We start from the raw sequence: 26,154 nt of genomic DNA, 5'->3' as shown, positions 1-26,154 counted from the left end.
ACATCACCGACTACCACAAACTTCGTGGCTTCCAATGACACCTATTTCTCATCTCACGGTTTTTGCAGATCGGGAGTCTCAGTGCAGCTAAGCTGAGTCCACTCTCAGGGGTCGTGTTGGCTGCAGCGGAGGAAATAGGTGGGCTGCATTTCATCTGGAGGCTCTACTGGGGAAACCTTCCCTTCCAAACTCACTCAGGCTGTTGGAGAATTCATCTCTTTGTGGTTGCCCAGCTCACAGCCACATTGTTTTGCTGGCTGTTGGCTGAAAGCCACCCGAATTTCCTGACCCCCTGGGCTTCTTCAATGTGGCCAGTAGCTTCTCCAGCCAGGAGAATTTCTCTAGCACATGCCAGCAAGACAGTGTCATGTATGTACATGTATGTGTGTGCACATGGGTATGTAGATATGTGTGTGTGCGTGCGTGTGTGGTATCCTAGTCACCTTCTCTTGGTTAGAAGTCAGAGGTCCTACACACTCAAAGGCAGAGATTATACAGGTGTGAATGCCGGTGCCACCCTTGGTCTGTCTGCAACACCAGCCCCCGTGCTTGGATCGCACCTCGGATGCGCACACTTGAAGAACATGTGCCACAGCAGCTCATTTGCCAACCCTTTCACCAACCCCGGTCCATGCACTCAGCAGTCTTCAGGCCACCTTTGAAGGTTCCATGGAGCCTCCACAGACAGGGAAGTCCCTGACAGTAAAAATACCTCATGGGCTAGACACCCTCCAAAACCAAGCCAAGCCACTGCCTCAAGTCCTCTGTCCCTGTCACCACCACTTGCAGCCTTTTCTGGCTTCCATCTCCAGGTCCTCCCCCAGGTCCTCCCTGATCCTCACCTCTCCTCTGCCTTCTGCTCACAGTCCCAGCATCCACATGGGCTTTGTCCCTCAACTCCACCCCTGGTCTTAGACTGAATCTGATGTCCACTCCCATTCCCAGCCCTGGGACCCACAGAGTCCCTGCTGGGTCCCATCATAGCCTGGACCCAACCTAGTGGGACTGGCTGTTCCTGTTAAAGTCAAATTCACAACACTTTGTACATTTCCAGCACTGGCACCATCCCCCGTAGCTTCAGCACAGATCGGTTTTTTTGTATCTTTGACAAGTTTATTCCATTGTTGAAAATATTGATGAACAATGCAGGGTTAGCCAGGCATGGTGGCTCATGTTTGTAATCTCAGCATGGACTTTGGGAGACCAAGGCAGGAGGATCCCTTAAGCCCAGGAGTTCAAGACCAGCTGGAGAAACATACTGAAACCCTACCTCTACAAATATATATATATTTAGCTGGATGTGGTGGTTTGTGCTTGTAGTCCCAGCTACTAGGGGCTGGGGGGGGGTCTTGAGATGGGAGGATTGATTGAGCCCGGAGGTTGAGGCTGCAGTGAGCTGAGATGGAACCACTGTACTCCAGCCTGAACAACAGGCCAAGACCTTGTCTCAAAACAAAAACAAAAAGAAAAAAACAATGCTCATCTAATGGGAGGAAACGGCAGAGGTTTTGGAGCCCTGGGAACCTGAATGTCTTTGGGCAAGTCATTTCTCTGAGATGCAGTCCCCTTGTTGATAAGATGTGAATAAGAATTATGCCTAATCAATATCAATAAAACTAAACATACACCTTCCTGTGACCTGACAGCTTCACTTCTAAGTATCAACACAGAAATGCACAGATGTGTCCATCAAAGCACAGTTCTAGAATGTTCATGGCAGGACTATTCATCACAGTCCCAAACTGAATGCCAAACACATGTCCTTCCGAACAGAATGGATACACACATTGCAGAATATTCACTCCATCCAGCAACAAAGAGTGGACTTCCCATGTGGGACAACATGGGTGATCTCACCACGCTGAGGGTAAGAGGCCTGATACGAAACAGAACACACATTGTGATTCCATTCAGAGGCATTCAAAATTGGCAAAGCCAGGCTATGGTGTCAGGGTGGTAAGCCAGGCGCAGTGACTCATGCCTGTAATCCCAGCACTTCAGGAGGCTGAGGCAGGCAGATTGCTAGAGCCCAGGGATTCAAGAACAGCCTGGACAAAATGGTGAAACTCCATCTTTACCAAAAAATAAAAAATAAATAGCCAGGCATGGTGGCACACCTGTGGTCCCAGCTACTTGGGAGGCTGAGATGGGAGGATCCCTCGAGCCTGGGAAGTTGAGGCTGCAGTGAGCTATGATCGCACGACTGTATTCCAGCCTGGGTGACAAAATGAGACCCTATCTTTAAAAAAAAAAAAAAAAAGTTGGCCGGGCACAGTGGCTCACACCTGTGATCCTAGCAGTTTGGGAGGCCGAGGCGGGCGGATTTCCTGAGCTCAGGAGTTCAAGACCAGCCTGGACAACATGGTGAAATCCTGCTTCTACTAAAATACAAAAAATTAGCCAGGTGTGGGGGTGTGCATCTATAGTCCAGAATGGTCCACTTGGCATCAGCCTCGTGCCAAGCAAAGGTCTCCAGGTTGTTTCTCCCTGAAGACACACTGTGAAGCATCTTTGCTTTGGCTCTAAACATTTTTCACAAGCTTTGCCTTTTCCCCAGCCTTTAAATCTTCAAACCCTCATTCTGACCCACCCCTGCTCTTCAGGAATCCTTCCTAATTATGTTCCTCCATCCTACGAAAGCTCCGGGCATTCACAGTCTTCGGCTGTCCCTTCCATCCTCTTCGGTCCCTCACAGTTGGATTGTCAGAATTTCCTCTGAGACTTTGCTCTCTCCTGCACTCTGCAACTTCATCATCAGCCTCTGCTTTCCTGTGGATTCTCTGACATCCACTCTTCCAAGAAATGTGAGAGCACGCAGACCCAGGCACTGCCAGAGATGAGGGGACATCTAGGCTCCTGTGTACCAGTGCGCTCACCAGGCCTCGGGAGATAAAACCTAGTAATGACTTTGGAGCTGACCAGCAGGCCTGATACCAGGACTCACATATTTGAATTAAAAATGGATGAGGCCAGGCATTGTGGCTCATGCCTGTAGTCCCAGTACTTTCAGAGGCTGAGGTAGGTGGGTAACCTGAGGTCAGGAGTTCAAGACCAGCCTGGCCAACATGGGGAAACCCTATCACTACTAAAAATACCAAAGTTAGCCAGGTGTGGTGGTGGGCACCTGTAATCCCAGCTACTCAGGAGACTGAGGCAAGAGAATGGCTGGAACCCGGGAGGCGGAGGTTGCAGTGAGTCGAGACTGCACTACTGCACTTCAGCCTCGGCCACAGACCAGACTCTCGCAAAAAAGAAAGAAAATAAAAAGGAGATGAAAGCTGTTGAGGTTCCACCTGGTGGAAGAAGAGACTTGCAATCCCTCAGCTCTGGGGCCAGATGACAGTGACAACAGGAGCAAAGCTGGGATCAGTTGACGTGGAACAGTGGTCAGCAAATTTTTCTCTATAAAAGACCAGATGGTAAATATTTTGGGCTGTGCTAACAAAACAATCTTTACACAAACAGGTGGGGTTGTGTTCTAATAAAATTACGGTGTCGCTATTGATGAGACAGGTTTGGTTTGCCGGCCCCCGATCATGGAGCTAGCCCAGGCTTTGAGACGCTCCTTGAGCCTCTTGGTGCCATGTAAACAGCAGGCCCAGAATACTTTTGTGAGATTAACAAAATCATAGCACCTGCTTCCTCCTGGCAGTGAGAATTCATCTCAGACTCTCTTCCCCATTCAGCCGCCCTAGCAATGAAGGGATTCAGGTGGACTCTAAATCTGAACAGCTGGTCTTCTCCAGGGCTCATTCCCATCACCATGCCGAGTAATGACTCCAAAATAACAATTGGGCCCCACACCACCAAGACCACAGAGGGAACCGGCATGGACTCCTTCCCATCTCTCATGCCTGTCATTTCCCTGCATCTCTTGCTTCTTCTTCAGCTTCCTGACCCTAATGCAGGTCCTCAACACTCCTTTCCTGGACAACCGCAGTGCCCACCACTGGTTCTCCCTGTCACCTCCATTCTTCCTCTACCTCACTACTGGAATAATCTCCCCTAAATCCAGTCATGCCATGCCTCCAAAACCTTCCTTGGCTCCCCATGGCCTATTTGTAAAACCCATACTCCTTGGGTTAGTGTAGCAGACCTCAGTCTCCTCCCATTTCTGAGACTCCTGTCCTCCTATAAACTTCTCCTTAATTTCCTCTCCCAACACACACACACACACACACGCGCATATACTCACACTCATCATTCCATCCAAGATGTTGGCATGAGCAACCTTGATGGTCAGCACAACCCCACTCTGAGCCACGATTGATTGGTTGCCCAAGGCTGCACAAGGACTCAAGCCAGATCAGTCAGAGGCCTTCTCTGGAGCTTTGGATCTGGCAATGAAATGAGAGACTAGGCTCTCTGGATAGCTGGCTCTTAGGACATGCAAACTTGAGTGGCCTTGTTGGCTGTGTTCTACCATGTGGACCCAGGAGAAGAAAAAGCCAGGTGTCAGAGAAGAAGCGGGAGCCTGGAGAGAAGCAGAGCATGGGACAGAGTCTGCCAGCTCCAGCACCAGGCTTGTCCTCAGTGAGCCAGCTGGGTCCTTTGCCTCACCTCCACTTGGACTGGAGCTTCCCAGAGGTGGCTCCTATGACTTCTTGTAGCAGCCAGGGGTGAGACATCCAGTGTTTAACAGTTGAGTCTGTGGCCCTGACAATCAGTGTCATTGGCCCTGGGTAAGGTCCCAAAGGTCTCCTTGTGCTCAGGTCATTAACCCTTTAGTCACTGGAGAATAGAGAGGTCCAAACATCCCAGGGGAAGGCCCTGGTGGCCTGGTATCAGGGGTGGCAGTAGTGGACTCTCCAGGGACTTGGGCCAGCAACTTGTGTACCAACGGAACTGAAGTGTTATATATCTTAAGAAGATGCCAGTTGAAATGAGCCCTGATTGCCAGCATAACTGACCTATACGACCCAGGCCATCACACTCTGACTCCTCCTATAGTGGTCTGCCTGGGCTGCTGTAACAGAATACCACAGGCTAGGGAGCTTAACCTACAGAACTTAATTTGCTCATTGCTCTAAACATTTTTCACAAGCTTTGCCTGTGTACCTGATTTGCACCTGGTACATCAGCTCTGGAGGCTGGGAAGTCCAAAGTGACAGTCAATTTGGTTCCTGGTGAGGGCTCTCTTCCTAGCTTGCAGACAGCCTTCTTCTTGCTGTGTTCTCACATGATCTATATAGAGAGAGACTTTTAATAAGGGCATTAATCCCATCATGAGGGCCCCACCCTCATGACCTCACCAAACCCTAATATCTTCCTAAAGCTTCATCTCCAAATATCATCATATTGGGGATTAGAACTTCTACATATGAATTTGGAGGGACACAAACATTCAGACCATAGTACCACCTACCTTCAACATTCACTCAAACATCTAGGAGTACCAATTCTGTGCCAGGTGCTGGGGCATCAGTGGTGTTGAAGACGGCACTGGTCTCTGCCTTCTGCATCCTTCATGCAGCTGTGCCGGTCTCTCAATACGCCCCCCAAGTGAGGCCATTCCCTCTGGGATGTCCTTTCCTTCTTTGACCAGTTAAAGTCACCAGGCCTCAGGTCAGGTCCAATGGCTCATGCCTGTAATCCCAGCACTTTGGGAGGCTGAAGTGGGTCGGTGGATCACTTGAGGATAGGAGTTCCAGACCAGCCTGGCCAACATGGCGAAATTTTGTCTCTACTAAAAATACCAAATACTAGCAGGGCACCTGTAATCCCAGCTACTTGGGAGGCTGAGGCAGGAGAATCACTTGAACCAGGGAGGCAGAGGTTGCAGTGAATTGAGATCGTGCCATTGCACTCCAGTCTGGGTGACATAGAGTCTGTCTCAAAAAAACAAAACAAAGCCAGGCGTGGTGGCTCATGCCTGTAATCCCAGCACTTTGGGAGGCTAAGGTGGGCTGATCACCTGAGGTCAGGAGTTTGAGACCAGCCTGACCAACAAGGTGAAACCCCATCTCTACTAAAAATATGAAATTAGCCAGGCATAGTGGCACATGCCTGTAATCCCAGCTACTCAGGAGTCTGAGGCAGGAGAATCACTTGAACCCAGGAGGCAGAGGTTGCTATGAGCCAAGATGGCGCCATTGCACTCCAGCCTGGGCAACAAGAGCGAAATTCCATCTCAAAAACAAAACAACAACAACAAAAAGTCACCAGGCCATAAAACTCCTCTCGTCAGAAACCTCAGACCCCCCAGTCCGTGTGGACCCTCCCTCTGCCACTTTTATTCCTACTGCCACACTCAGATCTTGCTCTCCCAGGATCTACTGTGCACCCACACAATTGTACCCCCAACAGATCTCTGTGTCTGCCTCCCTGACTGAGCGCTGCACATAGTAGGGGCTTTACCTGCCCTTCTCATGCGTTGCTGGTGACCCAGTTATATTCTGCAGGTATGCTTTTGTGATGGCAGCGTTGTGAGCAGAAGGAATAAAGACAATGAGTGGTAATCCTACAAGGCAAAGCTGATTGCATCTCTCCCCCCTAAACTTTTCACTACTTTTCCCATCCATTTACCCTGGGATAAAGGTCAAGGTCAAGCCCGATAACCTTAAGGATCAGTCAGTTGCTTTCTGACCTGTGCCCTTCCTACAGCTCCAGCTTTACCTGGAAACTCCAGCTACCATGAATTACTAGCCCTGGCTCCCATCCCTTGCCTCTGAGCCTTTGCACATGCTATCCCTTCTGCCAGCATCCTCTCCCCAGCACCCTCCCCTTTCTTCAGGCTAACACTAGCTTCTTCCAGGAAGTCGGTCCTGATTCCCTCCCACCTGTACCCCCAAAGGCCAATCCACAGGGCCACGCACTTCTCTTGTCAAACATTGATCATTGTCGTCATCTGTTAAACTGTCTGTAGTCCTCATAAGGTCTATGTAGGCAGCAACTGCCTCTGATCAGACTAACTTGGTACCCACAGGACCTACTAGAGTGCCTAGAACCTCATTATTCAAAATGCGGCCTGTGGACCACCAGCCCTAGCAGCATCACGGGTAGTGCCGTTAGAAATGCAGCTCCTGGGCAGGGCATGGTGGCTCATGCCTGTAATCCCAGCATGACTTTGGGAAGCCAAGGCAGGCAGATCACCTGAGGTTGGGAGTTTGAGACCAGCCTGACCAACATGGCGAAACCCTGTCTTTACTAAAACTACAAAATTAGCTGAGCATGGTGGTGTGCCTATAATCTCAGCTACTCGGGAGGCTGAGGAAGGATAATTACTTGAACCCAGGAGACAGAGGTTGCAGTGAGCCGAGGTGGCACCATTGCACTCCAGCCTGGGCAACAAGAGTGAAACTTCGTCTCAGAAAAGAAAGAAAGAAAGAAAGAAATGCAGCTCCTAGCAACCGGGCACCCCCTCCTACCTACTCTGCTATGATCTGTTGTGTTGTGTGTGTGTTTTCTTAACAAATCCCAGGGGACTTGTGTACACATAAATCTGAGAAGCACTTATCTAGGTCAGTGGTTCTCAAACTTGTTTGAACATCGAAATCACCTGGGGAATTTTTAGAACTACTGATGCCTGGGTCCCACCCCCAGAGATTCTGATGCATTTGACCTGGGGAAGGGCCTGCATGTCTGGATTATTTTAAAGCTCTCCATGCCATCCTAATGCATGGGACCACTAGGGACCACTAGTCTAGTGCTTGGTAAACAAATATCCATTGAGTAAATGAGACTACATGTCTTGAGCATTTCATATAATCCCAACAACCGTCCTGTGAGTGTGAACTAATGTCGTTCCCATTTCACAGACAGGGGAAGGTAAGGCTCAGATGGAGGAAGAATTGCAGAAAGTAAGTGGCAGAGTTCAAAGCCTGCGTCCTTTGTCCTGCTCTGAGCTGCCTCCCTGGACAAGGACAGAGTCCTCAGGAGTGAGACTCAGCTCCGTCCTGGCTCCTCCTCCCTGAATAGGCTGAACCCCTGTAGGCGCCTGGGAAAACAAGCCCCTTGGGGCACCATGAGGCAAAACACACATAAATAAAACTTGAACCTCAGTGCCCGCTGTGAAGATTAGGCATATATTTATAAAAATCACCAGAGCTACCGTTCCTCGGTTTCGTGTTTCATTTACGGCGAACACAAATAGCTTTAGCACGAATATCTGGAATCAAAACAGAGCCGCAGGTTCCGGAGCATCTGTGCCATAGGAGGTGCAGCGTGCACTGGGATAATTTTAGCTGAATGTGTTATAAACAAGATCTGCAGAAACGCGCGGCGGGCTGAGTTTTGAAACTTAGGATTCTAAATGTATAAATTGTTTGGAACATTTAACATCTAGTCATTAAGCAGTCACCCCCTTGCCCTCGGTTTTCAGTGAGAAGCTTGTAACACAGCAGACTCCAGCTGACACCCCCTTCCCAAGTATTAAATAGGGACCACTAGGCTGTGATACACACACACACACACACACGCACACGCACACACACATGCAGGCACACACCAGCTGGTCCAGATCGTTCCTTGGAAGGCAGGAGCAGCACCGAGGCAAAACATCCGTTCACCGCTGTGCTTCAAAGAACGTTTCTTGGGAACTGAGGCCTTTTTTTTCCTATCAAATTTTTTAAGCCAGTCTTACACCTCAGGTTCCAAACACCCCCGAGAATGGAGAGAGCGGGTAGAAAGGCAGGGAGGGAAGAAGGGAGGCGCTGGGATGCTTATATATTATCATGTAATCTGCACCAAAACCTACAGGGGTAGAGATTGCGCCCCCTTTTCGCAGGGGATAAAATTGAGGCTGAAAAAAGTGACATGCTCAAATCAAAGAGCTGTCAGAAGGCACAGATGAGGCCAGGCACAGGGGCTCACACCTGTAATCCCAGCACTTTGGGAGGCTGAGGCAGGTGAATTACTTGAGTCCAGGAGTTCAAAACTAGCCTGGTCAACATGATGAAACCCCATTTCTACTAAAAATACAAAAATGAGCTGGACATAGTGCTGCACACCTGCAATCCCAGTGACTCAGGAGGCTGAGGCATGAGAATCGCTTGAACCTGGGAGGCGGAGGCTGCAGTGAGCCAAGATCAGGCCACTGCACCACTCCAGCCTGGGCAACAGAGAGACTGTCTCAAAAAAAACAAAAAGGCACAGATGAGATTTCAACAGAAGGCAAATTGATATGGTAGACAGGGCATCTTGATACTCCCCTGATTTGTTTCTTTTGGGATAACTAGAGTTCTTCTTTTTCCTGTTACATAATATCTTTGGAGTCATAGCATTATATGTACATAGTAACAACTTAAATAGTACACAAAAGGTTGTGATCAAAACACATTGTTCTCATCCCGCCCCACCCTATGCCCATCCAACCTGGGAAAAGCAGCTTAAAAAAGGAAAAAGCCAGGCACAGGGGCTCACATCTGTAATCCCAGCACTTTGGGAGACTGAGGCAGGAGCCCGAAAAACTCACTTGAGCCCAAGAGTTGAAGACCAGCCTGGGTAACATGGTGAAACCCTGTATCTACAAAAAAAAAGAAAAAACAAAAATTAGCTGAGCATGGGTGTGTGCCCACATGTGCTCCCAGCTTCTTGGGAGGCTGTGCAGGGAGGATCACCTGAGCCTGGGGAGATAGAGGCTGCAACGACCAATGATCACACCACTGCACTCCAGCCTGGGTGATAGAGTAAGACCTTTTCTCAAAAACAAGAAAAAAAATATTGTTTGCCTCTCTGACTCTCTGGTGGGTAACTATAGCGCTAGTTAATTTGCTGTTCTATTTCTTTGTTTATCATCTCTGTATCATATCAACTCCATGATCTGAAAGATGGGAATATAGCTCAGTCTACCTTTCTTCTTTTCCTCCCAATGTTTGAAACATACAATTATTTTTATTTGTTTATTTATTTATTCCTTTTTTTGAGACAGGCTCTCACTGTCACTCAGGGTGAAGTGCAGGTGGCATGATCCCAGTTCACCGCAGCCTCGCCTCCTGGGCTCAAGCAGTCCTCCCACCTCAGCCACCTGAGTAAATAATTATTTTTAAACCTTCTATTTGTTACTTTCAAATTTTTAAGTGATATGTAAATTATTTACTTAAACTATTGTTTCTTGTTCACAACTCCTCAAACTCAGGAGGTGGAGGCTGCCCTGAGCCGAGATCACACCATTGCGTTCTGGTATGGGCAACAAAAGCAAAACTCCATCTCAAAAAAAAAAAGTCTTGACTCCCCATTTTGAAAGTGAGGATTTTCGCACCCCTACCCTTTGGTCTTTCTGTCAGCTGCATTGATTTTTGCATCATCCATGTCACTAAAATTTGCATTCTGATCATCAGCCACAACCAACATCTCTATGCTTTGTCCATAGTTTGACTCCAAAAGTTTATGTTATTATGACTGTCTAGATATTACCATTGCTGATTCAAGTAATACCTTAGGATTCTATTTCTTCTCTCAAAATCAAATGACAGGACCCCTGAGTGACTGATAAGAAACTCTTCCTAGCATTGTGGTCAAATTGATCCTCTTTTCTCATGCTTTACCAAACACACACTCAAAACGTTGCCACATTTACTTTGCTTTGTGTTTGGACCATGTGTTTGGACTTTCTTGTACATTTTCACTTTTCCTGGAGTTTCTAATTGCCTTTCTTTTCCTTCTTACACTTTTTTTTTTTTTTTTTTTTTTTTGGAGACAGAGTCTTGCTCTGTCACCCAGGCTGGATTGCAGTGGCAGTGGTTTGATCTTGGCTCACTGCAACCTCCATCTCCGGGGTTCAAGAGATTCTCCTGCCTCAGCCTCCTGAGTAGCTGGGATTACAGGTGCCCACCACCATGCCTGGCTAATTTTGATATTTTTTAGTAGAGTCAGGCTTTCACCATGTTGATCAGGCTGGTCTCGAACACCTGACCTCAAGTGATCTGCCCGCTTCAACCTCCCAAACTGCTGGGATTACAGGTGTGAGCCACCGCACCTGACCATCTTTTCTTTCTGACACTTTATTGTATCTTTGAATTTTCGAAATTTTCTGTGACTCTGCTATTTAATCATGTCTCCCATTTCCTTGAATGCTTCCCTTTTTTCACCCATCCATTCTCTTACTCCCCCCTGGACAGGCTGTTTTCTAACCCTGCAATCTCACTGTCATTTTGGAATTTTCCATCATTGTGGTCTTGGGTTGGACTCAATATTTCTAAATCCTGTGTCTTCCTCTTTCTTGGCATATTGCTTTACTTTGCTAGAATACAATTTCAGATACGCTCTTAAATCGAGGTACCTGAAAAGTAAATTTTCTCTCTCGTTGCATGTTTGAAAATATTCTCTCCCTCACATTTGACTGATGGTGATGGGTAAAGAATCTAAGTTGAAAATCATTTACCCTAAGAATGTTAAAAGTATTCATTCTCCATCTTTTAGAACCCAGTGTTTCTGGGGTGGCTACAGCTAGTCTGACTCAATTCTTTGGTTGGTTGATTTCTTCTCTCTTTGAAAATTTTTAGGATTTCCTCTTTACCCTGATATTTCATGAAGATGTGTACAGGTGAAGATGTATTCTCATCCATTGTGCTGGGTACCTGGTGGGTCTTTTCTATGTAAAGACTGTCTTTTAGCTCTGGGGAATTCTCTTGCTGGTTCCTTGGCTATTTCCTCCTCCATTTTCTATTTACTCTTTATTATTATTATTATTATTATTATTATACTTTAAGTTCTGGGGTACATGTGCAGAACATGCAGGCTGTTACATAGGCATACATGTGCCATGGTGGTTTGCTGCACTCATCATCCCATCATCTACATTAGGTATTTCTCCTAATGCTCTCCCTCCCCTAGCCTCCCAGCCCCCAACAGGCCGCGGTGTGTGATGTTCCCCTCCCGGTGTCCATGTGTTCTCATTGTTCAACTCCCACTTAGGAGTGAGAACATGCAGTATTTGGTTTTCTGTTCCTGTGTTAGTTTACTGAGAATTACAGTTTTCAGCTTCATCCATGTCCCTGCAAAGGACATAAACTCATCCTTTTATGTGGCAGCATTCCATGGTGTGTATGTGCCACATTTTCTTTATCCAGTCTATCATTGATGGGCATTTGGGTTGGTTCCAAGTCTGCTATTGTCTGTTCACTCTTTCTAGGGCTCAGGATGGTCCATGTAGAGCTCATCTTTGACACTGTGACCTATATTCAGGAAGACATTTTCAACTTTGTTTTAGGCTTTCCAACTTCTTTTTCACAATCATAGCTTTAATTCTCCAGAATTAAATCCTCATCTCCTTATCACTTTTCATGAAAACCTGTCTTTGGTTTATGGCTATAACGTTTTCTAGTATAATCTTCTGCACTCTGAGTTAGTTCTGTTTCCTCCCAGGTCAATTTTTCTGCTGAGCTCGATCTTTCTCTTTCATGATATGGATTCCCTTCATGTGCCTGCAGCTCTCTGGGTGTCTGTTTGCATTTACAAAAGAACTGGGCATCTGGTGTGGGTTTCCTCTGCTGTTTTATAAGGAGGATTAGTTTTCTACTAGGCCTCTCACCAACTGAAGATTTTGACTGTGTGGTCTGTGTTGGGTGGGACGAGCAGTGCAACTGACAGGCTTCATTTGAAGGCAAGTGTGCCAAAAATCAGTGGTATACCAGGTCCTCCAAATGCCAGAAAGAGGAGACCTTCATTCTGAATCATGGAAATGCATACCAGGAGCCGTAGCTCTCCCCTGCAACATGCTCACTCTCTTCAGAGAAGAGCTTTCTGCTTTCTGAACCTGGGGTAAAAACTGCAGCCTGCTTTCAACACAAGATAACAGATGGGGTTAGAGAGTCAGTCCTAACCCCATGTACAGACCTGAAGGTAATGCCCTGTCCTCAGCCCCTCCTTCTCTTCTACACTCCGGTGAAGCTGCCAGCTCTAGGGCAGAATCTCCCCGTGGGCCTCTACTCCCACCTCCCCTGCGACCCTCCTGGAGAGAATTCTAGCCTGGGCCCATTCCATCAGCAGCCCACTCCCATCTGTTTTCTACCTTTCACACATTTGCTGAAATCTCTTGTTTCAAGAGAAAGATGGTGAAACCACCATCCCCCACATTTGTTCCTGGGGACTTATTCCTTTTTTTAACTTCTCCACTTTTATTTTGGTGGTGTGTCAGGAGCACTGGGAGACACAGGCTGGGCCTGCTGGGCCATCTTGAACTGGGAGTGCTGAAGGCCTGGATTCCAATAGCAGTGACTGGTGGGCACCTCATTTCACAGATTTTAAATAGTAATGAGTTTACATGAAAATAAAGTAGTTTTGTATAAGGTAACTTAAAATCATACAATTTACATGAAGCAAATGACTTTCCACTAAATGATAATTCCTTTACAAAATTTAAATAGATTTAAAGTAGGTTCTAAATTCTAATGGCTACTGGGAACTGCATTTAAAAGATGACTTTGAATTCCTTACCACAGTCACCTCACAATGACCCAGTGAGTCACTGCCGACCCTTTGCAGATGAGAAATTGGAAGATGAGAGAGACTGACTTATTTGCTCAGGGACACACAGTCAGGAAGGAGCATCTCCCAGGTAAGTTTCCAGGATTTAGCAGGGCTGAGGTCGGGGTGGAATCTGGAAGACAAACTTCAATTCAAGAGGGTCTGGACCTATAAACAGGAGAAAATATTTGTAAACATATATTTCACAATAAATGTGTATCCAAAATACATTTTAAAAATCTCTACAACTCAATGATAAAAAGACAAATTAACTCGCTTAAAAACTGGGCAAAGAGCCAGGTGCAGTGGCTTTCACCTGTAATCCCAACACTTTGGGAGGCCAAGGCTGGCAGACTGCTTGAGCCCAGGTGTCAAAGACCAGCTTAAGAAACACAGCAAAACCCCATCTCTACAAAAAATATAAAAATTAGCCGGGCAGGGTGGCACAAACCTATAGTCCCAGCTACTCAGGAGGCTGAGGTGGGAGGATCACTTGAGCCCGGGAGGTTAAGGCTGCAGTGAACCGAGATGGAGGCACTGCACTCCAGCCTGGGCAACAGAATGAGACCCTGTCTCAACAAAAGAAAAAACTAAAGACTGGGCAAAGGATCTGAACAGACATTTCTTCAAAGAAGGTACACAACGGCCAGTATATGAATTCTATCTCAATAAATTTGGTTTTTAAAAGAAAAGAAAGAGAAAAACTAGACAGGAATAAAAAGAGGTAGTGAAGCCAAAATATCATGGTCATGGCTCAGTGATGGGATGGATGGAGAGGGGAGAACCGGGGCCAGCTGAGGTAGGAGTGGGGACAAGAGAATCCTTATCAGGAGTAGGGAGCTGGGTGCACAGGAAGAGACAAGACCAAGAGGACAAGTCAGTGAATCATTTTGACAGTTACCCCCCCATCCTTTGGCTGGCCGCACCTGACTTAGAGTGGCAGTAACCTTTGCATTATGGTGGCTGTGCCCACCTCCCCCTAGGCTGGGGCAGGATGTGGTCTTCTCCTGGGAAAGTTCCTGCCACCCTCACTCACCACTACCTCCCAAGAACAGGCTACATTTTTTTTTTTTTTTTTGAAATGGAGTTCGCTCTGTCACCCAGGCTGGAGTGCAGTGGCACAATCTCAGCTCACTGCAACCTCCCTCTCCCAGGTTCAAGTGATTCTCCTGCCTCAGCCTCCCGAATAGCTAGCATTACATTACAGACATGAGCCACCATGCCCAGCTAATTTGTATCTTTAGTAGAGACCGGTTTCGCCATGTTGGCCAGGCTGGTCTTGAACTCCTGACCTCAAGTGATCTGCTTGCCTCGGCCTCCCAAAGTGCTGGGATTACAGGTGTGAGTCACTGCACCCAGTCAGGGTCTGCTTATAGTAACAGCTAACAATCATAGCAGGCACTGGGATAAACTCTTAACAAATGGTGTTTGTTTTTGAGACAGGATCTTGTTCTGTCATCCAGGCTGGAGTGCAGTGGTGCAATCACAGTTCACTACAGCCTTGACCTCCTGGGCTCAAGCAATCCTCCCACTTCAGCCTCCCAAGTATCTGGGACCACAGGCATGCACCGCCATACCCTGCTAATTTTTTATACTTGTGTTTTGTAGAGATACAGTCTCCTTACACTGCCCAGGCTGGCCTCAGACTCCTGGCCTCAAGGGATCCTCCCACCTCAGCCTCCCAAAAGTGCTGGGATTACAGGTGTGAGCCACCGCACTAGGCCAATATATATTTTTTATTGCAGAAAATTTTAAACACACACAAAAGTAGACAGGATGGTCTAATGACCCCCACCCCACCATGTACCCATGCCCAGCTTCAACAGCTGTCAGTGTTTTCCTAATATCGTTTCATGTATGCAGCCCGTAGTACCATGTGCTCAGCTCTGTGCTTACATATATGATCTTGTGGAATCCTTAGAACAAGCCCATGAGGTAAATCCTCCACTTAACCCCATTTTTCAGATGAGAACACTGAGGCTCAAAAAGATAAGGTCACTACCCTAAGGAGGCAGCAATGCTGAAATTCAGACTCAGGACCCTCTGATTCCAGATCCCGGGTTTTGTTGTTGTTGCTGTCGTTGTGTTGTTTGAGACAGCCTCGCTCTGCCGCCCAGACTGGAGTGCAGTGGTGCAGTCACAGCTCACCACAACCTCCGCCTCCCAGGTTCATGCAATTCTCGTGCCTCAGCCTCTCCAGTAGCTGGGATTACAGGCATGTACCACCATATCTGGCTAGTTTTTGTTTCTTTTCTTTTCTTTTTAGTAGAGAGAGGGTTTCACCATGTTGGCCAGGCTAGTCTCAAACTCCTGACCTCAGGTGATCTGCCTGCCTTGACCTCCCAAAGTGCTGGGATTATAGGTGTGAGCCACCATGCCCAGCCCAGATTCTGTGTCTTTATATTATCCTTAGCTGCTTGCAAAAGAAGGATAAAGAAGGATGCTCCCATATTCTCACCAACAATCCGCAATCCCAGTACTGTGCCTCTTGCCATCCCCCCTCGCCAGAAATGGAGCTGGTTGACTCATCTTGGAATGAGTGTTGAACCAGGGAGGCTAAGAGTTGCCTGTGCCAGGATGGAGAGCCTGAAGCAGGTGTTCTGCTACAGCTGACTGTGACCTTGGGCAGGTCACTGTCTCTCTCTTAACTTCAGGTTTCTCCTGTGTCAAATGGGAATAAGACTAACTCATCAAATCATTGTTGGGTTTCAAGAATACAAATAATGACAAATGCCTGGCACATGATAGGCACTCTGTAAATAGTAGCAATTACCTCTTTTTTTTAACAATAGAAAAGTGATATTGACTTTTTGGATGAATCTGCAGGCAAATCTAAATGCAGCAGTTAGGGTGGGGCGGGGGGTAGGCAGAGTAGGGAGAGCCAGACACAACTGGGAGGAGCCTGTTTGGTTGGGGTGGACCCTCTTTAGAAGTTCAGAGACCTTGTCCCTTTTTTTTTTTTTTTTTAGATGGAGTCTCGCTCTGTCGCCCAGGCTGGAGTACAATGGCGTGATCTTGGCTCACTGCAACCTCTGCCTCCTGGGTTCAAGTGATTCTCCTGCCTCAGCCTCCCAAGTAGCTGGGATTATAGGCGTGCACTACCACAACTGGCTAATTTTTGTATTTTTAGTAGAGACAGCATTTCACCATGTTGCCCAGCTGGTCTCAAACTCCTGACCTCAGGTGATCTGCCTGCCTCGGCCTCCCAAAGTGCTGGGATTACAGGTGTAAGCCACTGCACCCAGCCTCATACCTTATCCCTTCTTTAGTGTCTCAGTGACTGTAAAACCCCAGCACTGGAAATCCAGAATGTCCCTATCCCAGACTCCATTACAGCCCTGGTTCTCGAATAATGATTATAAATAATGGCTGCCATGATCTAGGCCTTGACTATGTGCCTGCCCCTGAGGCTTACTTTGACTAATAAATAGAATGCAGTAGAAATGACATTTTGCAATTTCCCATCCTAAGCCTTAAGAGATCTGCAGCTTCCACCTTCACTTCTTGAAATGTCCCTCCTTGGAATCCAGCCACCATACTGTGAGGAAGCTCAAGCAGCTATGTGGAGAGGTCCATGTGGAAGAAAACAGAGGTCCCTGGCCTAAGCTCAGGCAAAGATTCCAGGTGCATCCACTGTCAGCTCTATAAGGGAGGTGATTTTGGATAGCCCACACCTCCCAGGACCCCAGCTTACCCTATGTGGAGCAGGATTATTACCTAGTCAACCCATAATATGATGAGAAATAGAAAATACCTACTTTTTAACGCATAAATTTGGGGGCTGGTTGTTATGCAGCAATAGGTATCCAAAACATCCCATTTTAATGATGTGGAAACAGAGGCTCAAAGTACATAAATAATATGCCCAGGGTGATAGCTAGGATTGAAGGAATCTAGATTCAATTCAAAGTCTACCTAACTTATTTTCTTTTTCCTTTATTTTTGCTACTGGCAGGAGTAACCAGGTAAGGCCTGCCTAACTTCAGAACCTGGGTTGTCTGGGTGAGGTGGCTCATCCCTGTAATCCCAGCACTTTGAGAGGCCAAGGTGGGAGGATTCCTTGAGCCTAGGAGTTTGAGACCAGCCTGGGCATTATAATGAAACCCCTGTCTCTACCAAAAAAAAAAAAATCTGAAAATTAGCCGAGCATGGTGGTGCACACCTGTAGCCCCAGTTACTTGGGAGGCTGAGGTGGGAGAATTGTTTGGGCCCAGGAGGCAGAGGTTGCAGTGAGCCAAGATTGTGTCACTGAACTCCAGCCTGGGAGACAGAGCAAGACCCTATCTCAATAAAAATAAAAAATAAAATAATTTTTTTCAAAACCTGCTGTCTTGTGAGAGCAAGATATTGCCTCTACTGTTTAGTCTTTGGGACAGCTAGGGATGGATGACACAACACCCGTTTCAAAGAAGAAACAGACCCAGAGAAGAAGAAGAAAGATCCGATTTTATGCATGGGGGCCCGAAGCTTGCCCTTCACCCCAATAGCTGCACCCCTACCTGAATGCATATGTGACATGTGGCCGTCTGTCTATGTCTCTCTGGGTGTCTGTGTATCTGTGAGAATACTGTGTACGTGTGTGCTATCATGGTGGCATGTATTGATATGTACCTGTGGTGCGATTGTGTGTGGGGGGAGCATGTATAGCGTGTGGCACGTGGTTGTCTGTGTTTGTGTGTGTGTGAGAGGTGTGGTATATATGGAGGCCCGTCTGTGTGAGTGGTGTGGTTGTGTGGGTGTGTGTGTGCAGGATGTGTGTGCGATGGGTGGTGTATGGCACACTGTGCATTCCAGGAGAGGAGACCCGGTGCCTGGTCTCAAGCGTGTTTTCCCTCCTCGAGCATCCCAGCATCTTGCTGACACTGATCTGGGTCTGGGAACATCTTTCCTGAATAAACATGATGTCATTTCCATTCCATTCAGCCTGCGCCGGGACAGCTGCTGTCAGCATCACTGAGGGAAATGCCACCTCGGCCCTGACAGCTGCCACTTGGCACACTTTGTAGAGAGCTTCTCAGGGAAGGAAAAAACCAGCCAGTCATGCAGATGCTATTTAAAGTATGTTGCATCTTGATGAGAAATATAGAGGAAGCTAGAGTGTGCTGGGGGTGGGGAGAGTGGCTCGGGACCTCGGGCTGGGGGGTGGGAAAGGCTTGGGTGACCAAGATATAATCTCCGTGTATCTTGTGCTGAATCTATTCCTATCTTCCATTTTACAGATGAGGAAACTGAGGCCAAGACAGGGGCAGGGGCTGGCCCAAGATCACAGAGCAAGTCAGAATCAAAGAATATGAGATCGGGACATCATGACCAAAATCTTCGGATCTAATCCCATACTGTACCAATGGAGAAACTTGGGCCCAGAAAGGAGAAGCAATGTGCCCATGTCCGTGCAGAGAATCAGTGGCAGAGCTGGGATCTGAGCTGGGTCTGAGGCATGGGTATTTGATCTTTGGCTTGAACACACTGACAGTCTCTGTCTTGCATACAGTAGGAGCTAAACAAATATTTGTTAAATGACTCACATGGCTTTGGATTACTTAGAAGTGCACTAAATTGTTCCATCCTCTTCCCTGCCCTTCAGAGCCAGGAGTGTCACGTGTCTGCCCCATCCAGCCGCTCTGGGGGTTCCCCCATGCTGGAATTGGTTTCTACTCCAGCAGGAAGTATGTAAGTTGCTCCTGGTCAGAGAAGGGGACTCCTCACTCTTCTAACTTCTCAAGTTGGTGCCTTGAGAGTTGAGGAAACCTAGGCCTAAGGTTGACCCCTACTCTCTAGCTGATCTCTCTACCTTGTCCAAACTTCTAACAGTGACATTTAAGGCTTTTCATCATACTGCCCCTTTCTACATTTTCTTGCTCATCCCCCATCTGGTTCCATTAACCAGTGGTCTTGTAATATCTCATTCTCCCTGAGTCAGCTATATTCTTTCACAACTCCTTATACTTTGCATGTGCTTTTGCCTAGAAGGACATTCCCTGCTTGTCAAACTCCTATTCATCCTTCAAGACCCCACTCTGATATCAGTCCCTCTCTGAAACAGAGTAACTAATTTGGGCCTCACAGACTCCTGGATATCTCTTGGTCTAGTAAGTTAAAACTGATGATGCGATTCTCTTACAAGATCAAGAGCTCACTAGTGGCAGGAACAGAGGCTGAGCAATGTCTGTATCCCCAGCATCCAACTCAGAACCTGAAACAGAACAGGTTCTGAAGAAATGTTTATTGAATGAATCCCCTGCACAGTGACTCACTAATTGGCCCTGGTCCAGAAGACCAGCCTGTCCCCAAGAAGCAAAAGGAAAGAATGACACCAGCATGGCATTGAGTTCCACGCCTAATTAGAAGCCAACCTCTAGTAATTCATAAACTTCAGCCAAGTTTATCTCTAAGATCTTAGCTCCACCCTTTCTTGCCACCTCACCCTCCCACTATCACACCCAGGCCTGCTGCCTCTCTGATGCATAAAGCACCCACCAGGCTCGCTCTCTCTTGGTGGCCCAAGGCTTTAGAATAACTTATTTCTCCCTTAACTGCCAGAGAAATTCCCTTACTCTGATTGAGACCGATTGTCTTGGATGTTGGGAAAGCAATCTGATTAAACAGGTTCTTAATGACACGTGAGGGACTCATATGCCATCCAACTTTCTCAGGGATGTCTGCAAAAAAACAAGAAGGAAGGAAGGAGGGAGTTGAGAAATATTGTTAATAATAAGATTTAACAATAAAGCAGGCCAGACGTGGTGGCTCACGCCTGTAATCCCAGCACTTTGGAAGGCTGAGGCAGGAGGATCACAAGGTCAGGAGTTTGAGACCAGCCTGGCCAACATAGTGAAACCCTGTCTCTACTAAAAATACAAAAAAAAAAAAAAAAAAAAAAAAAAATTAGCTGGGTGTGGTGGCACACGCCTGTAGTCCCAGCTACTTGGGAGGCCAAGGCAGAAGAATCGCTTGAACCTGAGAGGCAGAGGTTGCAGTGAGCTGAGACCACACCATTGCACTCCAGCCTGGATGACAGAGTGAGACTTTGTCTCAAGAAATAAATAAATAAAGCAGAATTGGAAGTGAACTCAGACAAAAAGCACTTTCCTAATGTTTACCCACCTTTGAGGCTGGGTGCAGTGGCTCACACCTGTAATCCTAGCACTTTGGGAGGCTGAGGTGGGCAGATCCCTTGAGGTCAGGAGTTGGAGACCAGTCTGGCCAACATGGTAAAACCCTGTCTCTACTAAAAATACAAATGTGGCCAGCGCCTGCAATCCCAGCTACTCGGGAGGCTGAGGCAGGAGAATCACTTGAACCCAGGAGGCAGAGGTTGAAGTGAGCTGAGATTGCACCATTGTACTCCAGCCAGGGTGAGACCCTGTTCAAACAAAACTCTTTAAACAGCCCAAAATATGCATAATGAATTCCCTGTGGTTCCATTACTCTCTGTCATTCTAACTGCTTTAGCATATTCCTGCTGTTTGCTATCACTCTGATAGAAGCCAGCTTTATTGATATGTAAAATTCAGATGCTTACATTTATCTTACTGAAAACATACATTGTATTTATTTTACTTTAGATATATTGAAAGTATAGCATAGGCAAGGCCTGACGCTGTGGTTCACGCCTATAATCTCAGCACTTTGAAAGGCCAAGATGAGTGGATTACCTGAGGTCAGAAGTTTGAGACCAGCCATGGCCACCATGATGAAACCTTTTCTCTACTAAAAATACAAAAACTAGATGAGCATGATGGCGCATGCTTGTAATTCCAGCTGCTTGGGAGGCTGAGGCAGGAGAATCACTTAAACTGGGGAGGTGGAGCTTGCAGTGAGCTAAGATGGCGCCGTTGCACTCCAGCCTGGGTGACAGGGTAAGACTCCCTCTAAAAAAAAAAAAAGTTATTTGCTTTTTTCTCGGTTTGACATGTACACTGATGGTGCACAAACAATGGTGATTACACAGATCCAGGCAGTGGCACCAAACTGCACTAACAATCATTGCATCCTTCACCACCACACACTTTTAACACAGTGGTTTAAAAAAAAGTCCTGGCTGGGTGCGGTGGCTCACACCTGAAATCCCAGCACTTTGGAAGGCCAAGGCGGGTGGATCACGAGGTCAAGAGATCGAGACCATCCTGGTCAACATGGTGAAACCCCGTCTCTACTAAAAATACAAAAAAAATTAGCCGGGCATGATGGCACGTGCCTGTAATCCCAGCTACTCGGGAGGCTGAGGCAGGAGAATTGCCTGAACCCAGGAGACGGAGGTTGCGGTGAGCCGAGATCACGCCATTGCACTCCAGCCTGGGTAACAAGAGCGAAACTCTGTCTCAAAAAAAAAAAAAGAGTCCTGATGAATTGATAAATATTATTAATATTATTAAACCCTAGACATTTTTCTTTTAACAGAAAGTAGCACATAAAGCCTTCCTGCTGCAGATTTCAATACAATAGTTGTCTCAATAAAAAGCACTTGTGTGATTATTTGAATTATAGCTGAACCACCCACACGCTTTCATAGAACAAGGCCTGTACTTGAAAGAATGACTAACAGATAAATTTGGGTTAATCAGACTTGGGTACTTGGCAGACATTTTCTCAAAAGTCAAAGAAGTGAGTGTGTTCCTTTAAGGAAATCAACTCTTGGTATTCATTGCCAACAATAAAATTTGAGGTTTCAAGTGAAAACTGAGTTGATAGCTTCCTTATACTTAAAGACTGATGAGATATTGTCAAGTGTGATTTTTTAAATATTGTCTCCTGGGATGTATCGATATTTGGAACATCTGCATAAATATTTTCCAAATGACAATTCGTGATGTTATGAAATCATGCATAGGTAAAAGATCCGTTCAGATAGAGCAAGGGATTTCATGGAACAGTATGAAAAGTTTATTGAGAGGATTCAGAGTCTACATTGCAACTAACGTTGAAAAAGCTTGTCAAGTATTGGTGTACTATCAAAAAATCATATCCATAATTATCTTTAAAAACTAGGAAAATACTCTTCCCTTTTCCAACTATCTATTTGCATGAGACCAGATTTTTTCCATATACCTCAATCAAAACAACATATCACAACAGACTGAACGCCACAGCAAATATAAGAATCAAGTTTTCTTCTATTAAGCAAAACATTAGAGAGATTTGCAAAAATGTAAAACAATGCCACATTTCTCACCAACCTTTTGTTTTAGAAAATTTTATTTTTCATAAGAATTAGGCTTTTTATGTTAGCAGGTAATGGATTGTTCTTTTTCAATAAATAAATAAATACTTTTCTTTTTTTGAAACAGAGTCTCCCTCTGTCACCCAGGCTAGAGTGCAATGGTGCAATCTTGGTTCACTGCAACTCCGCTTTCCTGTTTCAAGCAATTCCCCTGCCTCAGCCTCCCGAGTAGCCAGGACTATCGGTGCCACCACACCTGGCTAGTTTTTATATTTTTAGTTGAGACAGGGTTTCACCATTTGGCCAGGCTGATCTCAAACTCCTTCCCTCAAGTGATCTGCCCACCTTGGCCTCCTAAAGTGCTAGGATTACAGTGGTGAGTCACCATACTCAGCCGATAAATACATAAAGTTTTTTAGTTTTATTTAATATAGTAAATATAAACAAATATATACAATATGAATAAAAACTCTTTGACCTATAATAAATTTTATGAGCGTAAAGGGGTTCAGAGACCAAACGTTTGAGATCCACCGAATATGGTAATTATCTCCATTAAAAAAATTTTTTTTTTAGATGGAGTCCGTTCTGTCACCAGGCTGCAGTGCAGTGGCCTGATCTCGTCTCATAGCAACATGCGCCTCCTGGGTTCAAGCGATTTTCCTCCCTCAGCCTCCTGAGTAGCTGGGACTACAGGCACCTGCCACCATGTCCAGCTAAATTTATTTTTAGTAGAGACAGGGATTTCACCATATTGGCCAGTCTAGTCTCAAACTCCTGACCTTGTGTGATCCGCCCACCTCAGCCTCCCAAAGTGCTGGGATTATAGGCATGAGCCACCGTGCCTGGCCAATTATCTCCATTTTACAAACAGAGAAGCTGAGGTTCAGGGAGGCAAAGTGACTTCGTCACCCAACCAGTGGATGGCAAACCCGGATTTGAACTCTGCTGATTCCAAAGCCCATGTTCTTCCCGTCTGCTCTCCACTTTTTGGTTTTTCAAGAATCATTCTGGACATTCAAGAATCATTGGGACAAATGCAGGAATCCTGCTTTGCAGCTTTCAAAGGGCTTTCACTTCCATTGTCTGCTCGGATGATCACAACAGCCTGGAGAGGTTGAAATTATTTGCATTCTTTCTGAATAGGCAGGGATACTGAGGCTCAGAGAGGTGTAATGTCTTTGCCCAAGGCCCTACTGGGAGGAGCTTAACTGGCAAACAGCGAAGAGGAAGAATGAAGAAGAGGAAATGGCTGATCTGACGGTAGGACTTGCCTTCTTCAGGCCACTGTGGTCATTCTGTGGTGACCCAATGGGTGTATCCATCCATACAGGTCTCACGTCACCCTGTGTTATTTATTTGAAATGTGCTTAACAATTGGAGTCAGGTAAATTTAGAAATTTTTTTTTTTTTTTTTTTTTGAGACAGAGTCTTGCTCTGTTGCCCAGGCTGGAGTGCAATGGTGTGGTCTTAGCTCACTGCAACCTACGCCTCCTGGGTTCAGGCGATTCTCCTGCATCAGCCTTCCAAGTAGCTGGGATTGCAGGTGTCTACCACCATGCCCAGCTAATTTTTGTATTTTTAGTAGAGAGGGGGTATCTCCATGTTGGTCAGGCTGGTCTGGAACTCCTGACCTCGTGATCCGCCCGCCTCAGCCTCCCAAAGTGCTGGGACTACAGGTGTAAGCCACCTCACCCAGCCTAGAAATTTATATACAGGGAAATTCTAGTGCATTTAGAGAGTGTGGAGAGATTACAAACATCAGGTTAAATCATCATAACTACTTTTGTCTCCTAGAACCATGAGCTGATTCCTAACCACTCAAACAAATCAACTTTCCTACATCGAGTGATCTGTGTGTTAAAAACGTAATATTCATGTCATTTGTCTTAGTGTGGACTCCTCAAGACAGTGATTTGGGTTCCAGTGATTTGCCTGAGAGAAGGTGTCAGGAAACCTTTACGAGTGTAAAGGTGAGAAAGAGAAGTGAGACTGGGAAAGGAACAAAGTTGACAGGATGTGGTGATTCAGGGTGACCGCTGTGGACAGCTGGGGCTTAAGACCACTGAGGATCCACAAGAGGCTGGATAGAACACAACTCAAAAGTGTCCAGCTGATGAGCAAGGAAGCTGGGCTATTTATTCACTAGTTCCTGTTCTTTTTAAGACAGGGTCTCACTGTCACTCAGCGAGTGCAGCACGATCACTGCTCCCTGCAGCCTCAACCTCCTGGGCTCAATCAATCCTCCCACCTCAGTCTCCTGAGTAGCGGGAACTACAGGCACAGGTTACTATGCCCAGATTATTCATTTATTTATTGTAGAAACGGGTGGGGGGGGGGGTCTCTCTATGTTGCCCAGGCTGGTCTCGAACTCCTGGCCTCAAGTGATCCCCCTGCTGCGGCCTCCCAAAGTGCTGGAGTTACAAGCATGAGCCACTGCATCCAGCCTTGTCCTTCATTTTTGAGGACTGTTCTAGGGAAGTAACCCGCCAGCACTCCCAACTGCTCACAGGTGGGCTGAGCATGCCCAGAGAGTTCCCACAGGTAGGGCGACTCAGGAAGCCCCCTGCTTATAGGGGGCTGTCGAAGGTGATCTTGGGGTTAGCCTAAAGAGAGAAGCAGGGTGCCCACCACGTGTGCTGCAGCCCCGTGGCCACACCTCTCACATTCAACAAATCCTTGTAGGAGTAACATCTGTGCCAGGCCCTGTCTTGGGCACTGAAGGCACAGAGACTAACGACCAATGCAAGCCTTGCCCTTGTGACATTACGAGTGGGCTGACCCCCTTCTCCGCACCCCATTGAGAAAGAAAGAATGGTTCATGGTGTTCTCACAATAGCTACCCATGTTGGTTGAGTGAAGTGATATGAAGCATTTAGAACTGAAAGACTCTTTTTTTTCAGATGTAGTCTTGCACTGTTGCCCAGGCGGTAGTGCAGTGGCACGATTTCAGCTCACTGCAATCTCTGCCTCCTGGGTTCAAGCAATTCTCCTGCCTCAGCCTCCCTAGTAGCTGGGACTACAGGCGTGTGTCACCACTCCCAGCTACCTTTTTTGTATTTTTAGTAGAAATGAGGTTTCACCATGTTAGCCAAGATTGTCTCGATCTCTTGACCTCGTGATCCACCTGCCTCAGCCTCCCAAAGTGCTGAGATTACAGGCGTGAGCCACCGCGCCCAGCCAAGACTCATTTTTTTTTTTTAGATGAGACTACCATGGGCCTGTGCCTGGCATTTTATTTAACAGATACATGTGTAAGGTTAAAGGTTCAATTCAAAAAAATAGATGGAGAAGAGGGGCTCCCAGCAAAGGGCAGAAGGGACGCAGTAGATGCATAAGAGGTGTGCATTGTGATAGGAATTGCAGTTTCTATTTTTCTTTGCAGACATTACAAGATTTTGTAAATTGTAAGGAAAGCTGATGGTGACAATAGTGTTGATCGAATCAATAGCTACCAGGTGCTTTGAACACGTGATATCATTTGATTCACATGACAACCCTAATGGTGGGAACTGTTAGCTCCATTTTACAGACGGGGAAACTGGGACTCAGAGAGGTGCGGTGACTTGATCACAGACACGGCTGGCTTA

This window comes from Callithrix jacchus, chromosome 1, assembly GCF_049354715.1.
Source record: "Callithrix jacchus isolate 240 chromosome 1, calJac240_pri, whole genome shotgun sequence".
Lineage (NCBI taxonomy): Eukaryota > Metazoa > Chordata > Mammalia > Primates > Cebidae > Callithrix > Callithrix jacchus.
This window is presented reverse-complemented; position numbering follows the sequence as displayed.